This window comes from Silene latifolia, chromosome 7 (genome assembly GCF_048544455.1).
Source record: "Silene latifolia isolate original U9 population chromosome 7, ASM4854445v1, whole genome shotgun sequence".
In the NCBI taxonomy this organism is placed as follows: Eukaryota; Viridiplantae; Streptophyta; class Magnoliopsida; order Caryophyllales; family Caryophyllaceae; genus Silene; species Silene latifolia.
In genome coordinates this window covers 117,858,038-117,865,108 of record NC_133532.1, presented here as the reverse complement: position 1 = coordinate 117,865,108, position 7,071 = coordinate 117,858,038, and the positions used below count along the sequence as shown (strand labels likewise).

The 7,071-nt window shown below is 38.2% G+C and overlaps 1 long non-coding RNA gene across 1 annotated transcript; it reads right to left on the bottom strand.

The window, feature by feature from the left end:
• Nucleotides 1-2,651, bottom strand: LOC141591287 (uncharacterized). The gene is made up of 3 exons (XR_012520787.1): nt 2,215-2,651; nt 2,007-2,114; nt 1-217 (listed from the first exon to the last, which is right to left on the bottom strand). It is a non-coding gene; the product is annotated as an uncharacterized LOC141591287 (long non-coding RNA).
• Between the last annotated feature and the right edge of the window lie 4,420 nt (nt 2,652-7,071).

Here is a 7,071-nt window from a genome sequence, read left to right as displayed (position 1 = left end):
TGTCAGAAACCCTGCAACAACTGATAAACTAATTTACATACATAGCTTAAGACGCGGAAATATAAAGATACAACCCAAAAATAGAAAGGGAGACATATGTCCCTTCAAATTATATACAAACCAAAAGTATAAAAGGTTTACTAATAAAATAGCCAAAACTAGGTCCAAGGTTCCTTGCTCACTAGCCGTCTGTGACCCCCAACTAAGCATCAACAACCTGTCAATCGCATTTTATACAAACACGAAAGCCACAATTCAGTGGGGAGTAACTTCGAGTCCTCCCAGCCACGAATCGTCAAAATTAATGTAACATGTAATGTAACATGTAAACAATTTGATAAACCATTTACTTATCATGTATTCTAACAAATGACCCCTAAACTGACCAAACTAAACTATCATGTGAATCAGATAACAAATAGTAATCCAAACTTTATCAACTGTAACCGGCTTACATCTCACCTATTACAGTTCATAAAATCACCATACAAGAAAGGGCAATATATCAAAGACAGGCATAAGTTCTTAGTACGGTCAATAGTCACTTTGTAACTCAAGTCTATACCACGAGGTAGGGAAGGTAATCGAACCGGTATCTTGGCTCGGCGGTTACTATTAAGAAAACATGGCCAAGAGACAACACAACCCTAGCCTAAAATCACAAGCAGACCTAGACATGCGGATACACACCACCGCACCCAAGACTCACAACTTTTTTAAAACAAAGTGAAGTGAGTACCCTAAGGACACCACCGAAGGGTTGGCTAGTACTTAAGCTGACCCCATACTATCAAAATTAGTACCTGAGGTCATGCCCCAACTTGGATAAACATCCACTAGTCAGGAACACAAAGGCTATCAAGCAGTGAACATATACTCGTCAAAGACTATAAAGACCTATCTATGATGGAGGCCGAAATACTCACCTAGGACCTAGTCACGGCTAGTCCCGACTTGAATACTTTAGCCCACACCACTCAAGACTCACCACACAAGTCAAGTAAGACACCCACTTAACTTTAAGAGGGCAAAAGTCCTACTTACCAACCTAAATACTAACATTCTATCATGTGAAAGGCTATATAAATGTCTATTTACAAAGATACAATCCCAACAGTTCCTCAATAAGTATTCAATACAAATTTCCAATCCTAGCAATTATAACAATATAAAAGGCTTTAGGGGAAACTAGGGCCATTTCTACAAAATAAGAAGCTATTAAAATTCAACTAACTAAATAAGAAGCTATTTAAATTCAATTAATTACATATGTGAAATAGAGATATAATAAATGGCCTAAAACAAGAAAAAGGCCGATTATCTAATTCATTCAACCGAATTTTTACCCGCAACCCCAGCCCTGCGACATGTACGGGTCAAATTGCGGCTGACCAATCACTCAATTAATCGACATCGCATCGATCAAAGGGACTAAGGCTCGGTTTTGACAATCAACAAAGCATTACAATTATAGCTATAAAATTCATTTTGAGCCTATTAATTACAATTTCATTTTGTAAACTATCCTAACATGTGATAACTATTAATATAAGCACAATTTTTCCGTTAACATAATATTTGTTACTAGTATGCTTCTATTCAAATTACTACCCTTTTGTTACTTATACTATTCTAATATTAATTAACCCGGAAAGACCAAGATTGCACGAAAACCCGCGAAACAAGCACGGACCGACCCGGGCCAACCATGGGCTAGCCGTGGGCCTACCACGGGCCTGCCACGGCCTGCCGGCTGCTGCCGGGCCCGCTGTCGGACCATTTCTCCTCTTTTTTTTTTTCATTTTTATACATTATAAGACCGTCTGAAAATTAATTAATCGTCCCCAATTCAATTTTGATAATTTAAACTACCAAAAGGCACAAATTAAGCTTGCATGCAACTAAGTTTAACATGTGAAAAATTACTACCCAAACAAAAATTCACCAAACATACAAAAATCAAAAACATGTGACGATAATTCGTCGAGTAGCTCGAAATATGTTACCTTAAGCTAGAAAATGAGCAATTAGTCCTCAAAACCGAAACCCTAACCACAACTAACCGCTATCCTCTACAATATACGAGTCCCCGAACTCGTCTTCCAATCCTTCACCTAATTAAACAATAAAAAAAACACAAAAATTAAGCACAAAACCGAAATCACCGAAATTTGGTCTTAAAATAACTTAATGAAAATTGAAATTAGAACATACTAAGTTGTAGATCGTGGCGAGGGGATTCCGGAAAGGTAAATTTCGCGAAAAACGGATAAGAAACGAGTAAGATGTGACGAAAATGAGCTTGATTTATTGAAAATGGTGTTTTGGGTTTTGTTTTATGTTGAGGATGATGATGAACAACAAAATCAGAAAAATAGAAGAAAGGGGGAGGGGCTGTCACGCGTGAAAGAAGAAAGGAGGACAAAGTACGTGCGGGATTTTTAGTCGGGATTTTTAACGAGTCGGTTTTGACTCGTTTCAATAATAATTAAATCCGTAAGTCAAACGCAAATTCCGTCAAGTCCAAAGTCTTTAAACACGAGATTACAATAAAATTGAGTATTCACATGACCCATTTCCAAATTCGTTTACCCAACGTTCAAACGAATTGTCATTTTCCCCCCGATACGCCCTTAATTCAAAATAAAAGATTTTACACGGTTTAAACTATTTTTAAACATTTCAAAACTATCAAAATAAATACTTTTCTTCAAAATATAATAAAATTATATTTCTTTAAATTATTTTTACTTTAAATACATAATGTCAAATTTTACTTGATTAATTAATTATTTTCGAAACATATTAACGGTCCGGAATTTACGGGCGTTACAAAAAGCCTCTAAATACTTAGATTCCTACAAAAACATGTTAAGACAAGCAAATACACTAGAACAACAAATATTAGCTTATGACACTATGATAAGTGCTTAAATAACAAATAAAATTGAGCTAATATAGGGGATGAAAGTATATAAAATATGCACTTATCAAACTCCCCCAAGCTAAACCCTTGCTTGTCCCCAAGCAAGAAACCAATTCCCATCAATTGCAATATCCAAACAAGCTAAGCATAATGATTTAAAAACCCGAAACAACATGGGCAAGGAATAAAGCAAGACATGGATGAGATTTACACGACGGCGTAGCATAGAAAACTTTGAATGAACCTTTAAGCTCTTGCGTGATCTTTTGACTTAAGGACTCTCACGGGGCACTCAACTCTTTTTATGTAAAAGGACATTTTTTGTGAAAGAACACTCAACTATCCTCAACTTACAATAATGTGCCCGCAATCTAATATGGTAATCAATCAAAACTTGTAAGCCAAAACAATCAAATGCAAGCATGATAAAGAAGCCAAATGGGCAGGAAAAAGGCAATATGTAATGGGTAAGAAGGGGGAACAAATGAATTATGGATTGTGGAGCTAATGTCAAGCTAGCAACAACCAAATTGTAAGGATGCTCAATCCCAATTCTAAACCAATTTGCAATTCAAATCATAAGAAAACTCTCCAAAATATATGAATAATGTATGAGAGTTTGTTATATCAACTTCTTCTTCTCTTTTTCTTTCTTTTCAATGCATACTTCTTTTTTTCATGCTTTTTCTCATTCATTCATTTTTCCATCTTCATTTTTTCATTTCTTTCATTTTCCAATTATATCACTTCAACTTTTTCATTTTTTCTCTTCTTTTTTTTTTTTTTTCTTGAGCATTAAGACCAAGCTCACATGATATTCAAACTTTGAAACAAATCCCAATTGAGCACCCAAACAAGACCAAACAAGCTACTAGCTCAACAAGGTAGGCAAGTTATAATGTAGCTAGGGAAAATTTGTTTGTGAAGGGGTCAAGAAGGCAACTATATTCATGTGAATGGCTCCAAAATGCTATAACAAGTGAATGCATGCTAACCAAGAGATGACATGAGAACCATACTTGTGCGTTTTGATGAAACACACATCATAAGGAGACCTACACTCACCTAAGAGAGACCGGATATGGATGCATCGGTCAAAAGAGGCTCTACCTTACCATTTTGTAGCTTGCCACAAGCCAAGATCAAGCCTATTCGGTTCATTCTCCATCTCCTACCTACTATGTCAAGACATCCCCATGTAGCTAATATCCCATCATTAAAGAATAAATCATTAGCAACAAGCCATTATTAGGATAAGCAAAGAGGAAAGTAGGCTACAAGCAAGCACAAAGCAAAAATTTCTCTCAAAAATTTTCAAAATTTCTACACTACATGCAAACTACACTATATGCAAATGCAATATCTCCCCCCAAGCTAAACATCACATTGTCCTCAATGTGCCAACTATCCAAATCACCCAATCAAACCATAAAAATGGCTCAAAGCACAAAACAAGAAGGACTAGAGGTTATGTTTAATGGGTTGCAAGATCTAAACTAATATGCAAAGCAATTAAAAACTCACTCGACTCGCTAGCCTCCCCCAAGCTAGCATGAATTCGGGGGGGTGATGTTTCCTTGTGATTGAGGTGAAGAAAGTGAGGAAATATGAGAGAAGGAATGAAGAGAGATACCATCGGGTTTTTGCAAGTGATAGAAAATTTTTCCTCTTTTTACCCGTATAAAGAAACACCAGCCAGGTAGAAAACCACGACCCCGATCGGGGCCACCAACCCCGATCGGGGTTGACCTCCTCTTCGTTTTTTTTACTCGCTTCCTTTATTCCTTTTAATTCTATCCCGTTTCTTGAAAACCACGTCCCCGAACGGGGTTCTTGCATGGGGAAGCGTGCTAGATTCTCATCTAATTCTCCTTCCTTCATTTTCACCTAAGAATCACAAAAAGAAACATTATCAAGTCGAGTATTTTATTACTAATCTAAGAAAAACAATAAATTGCAGAAAATTAAAAACAAAAATAAATAAAAGCAATAAAAAGCTTGGGTTGCCTCCCAAGAAGCGCTGGTTTAACGTCCCGCACGACGTAAGAAGCTATTTGATTCAAGTTTTGTCATTGAGCTTGCCACCAACCAAGCTCCACTTCATAGCTATCTTTGCATTTCTCAACCATTTGAAATTCTTCAAATAAAATTTTCCTTTCTTCTTTTTGACACGTTTAGCAATAGCGTCCTTAGCATCATCACCTACAAGGCAAACAACACCCACATCGTCCTCCAACGGATCCATTAGTGAGGATCCAAGCATAGTAGAGGCATAAGAAGAGTCCACAGTGCTAAGTAAATAACAAGACTCTTGTAACATTGGGCTTCTAATGGTGTTGTTTTTGCTAAAGGAAACCCGGTCGTCACCCACTTCTAATGTCAACTTCCCATTTTTCACATCAATTAACGCACCCGCGGTGCGTAAAAATGGCCTACCCAATATAATTGGGGTTTGTGAGTCCTCGGCCATGTCAAGTATGAGGAAGTCAACGGGTATGAAAAACTTGCCAACTTTGACGGGAATATCTTCTAAGACACCTAGAGGTCGCTTTAAAGAACGGTCCGCCATTTGTAATGTAATACTTGTGCATTTTAAAGCACCCATGTTAAGTTTTTCATAAAGAGAGTAAGGCATGACACTCACACTAGCACCTAGGTCGCAAAGGGCCTTATCAATGGTATATGTGCCTATAGTGCAAGGAATAGAATAGCTACCGGGGTCCTTAAGTTTCGGGGGAGACTTATTTTGTAAGAGTGCACTACACACTTCGGTAAAAGCAATGGTCTCAACCTCATTGAAGGATCGCTTCTTTGAGAGGATTTCCTTCATAAACTTTGCATAAGAAGGGACTTGGGTAATCAATTCCATAAACGGGATGGTGACTTGCAAATTCTTACAAACTTCCAAAAATTTAGCAAACTTACCTTCCTCCTTGTGCTTTGCTAGACGATGGGGAAATGGTACTTGAACAACTTCCTTGGGAGGAGCATCCTCCACATCTTTCTCATTCTCATTGGGATTACTCACCTTGTTTGAAACGGCATCACTCTCCTTAGCATTAGGGGAGACTTCTTCAACAATCAACTTGTCATTATCTTCGGGCAATGGGGGCTCAACATTCTTTGCATCAAGCTTACTCTTCCTCTTAAGCATCAATAACCGGTGAGGAAATGGCACACGATCTCTAACAATAGGCTCTTCACTAGCCTTCCTTTTGTCATTTCCCCCAAGCTTAGCCTTTTTAACAACCACCTCTTCATCCAAAGTCATGGATGGCCCATCATAGCTTGAACCACTTCTCAAGGAAATAGAATTAACGGTTTCATGTGGTTGCTCACCTTGGGGAGGTAATTGACCATTCTTCCTTTGAGAGCTAGAAGCGGCTAATTGAGCCACTTGTTGTTCCAACATCTTGACCGCGGCACTATGAGCTTGATCATTCTTTTGAATTTGAGCCAACAATTCCCTTTGCATTTGGACTATCATGCCCTCAAGCTTACCACCTCCTTGATTGTTTTGTTGTGCATTTTGTGGTGGATTTTGTTGGTAATTGTTTTGTGGGGGCCTTTGTTGATTTTGATAACCCGGTGGGGGAATATACTTTTGTTTTTGAGGGACATAGGCATTTTGTTGTGGTGGGGGTTGAGGGTTAAGCACATTGTTGCTATTGTAAGACAAGTTCGGGTGAAATTTTGTATTCGGGTTATAAGTGTTGGAAAATGTACCCGGTGGATATAAACTTTGTCTTAAAGCTTGAAAAGCATTTACCTCTTCGATAGGAGCTCGGCAATGAGCGGCATAATGACCCGCACCTCCACAACCGTCACAAACGATGATTTGACTTGTTGAAGACACAACATTGAGTTGTTGAATGGAATCTCTAGCATCCCTTTCCGCTATTTGTTGTTGGAGCAAAGCAATTTGAGCTAGCAAAACGGAGTTGTTAGAGGATTCTTATTTACCTTTGGATGGCACAACTCGGGAATTGACATATTGAGCATCATGGACCGCCATAGATTCGATCGTGGCATGAGCAAGTTCGGTGTCAATTTGATCAAACCGCCCATTGTTGGCGGAATCAAGAATCCTTCGGGACTCGGCACAACATCCATTGTAGAATGTTATTGCTAGAAACCAATCATCT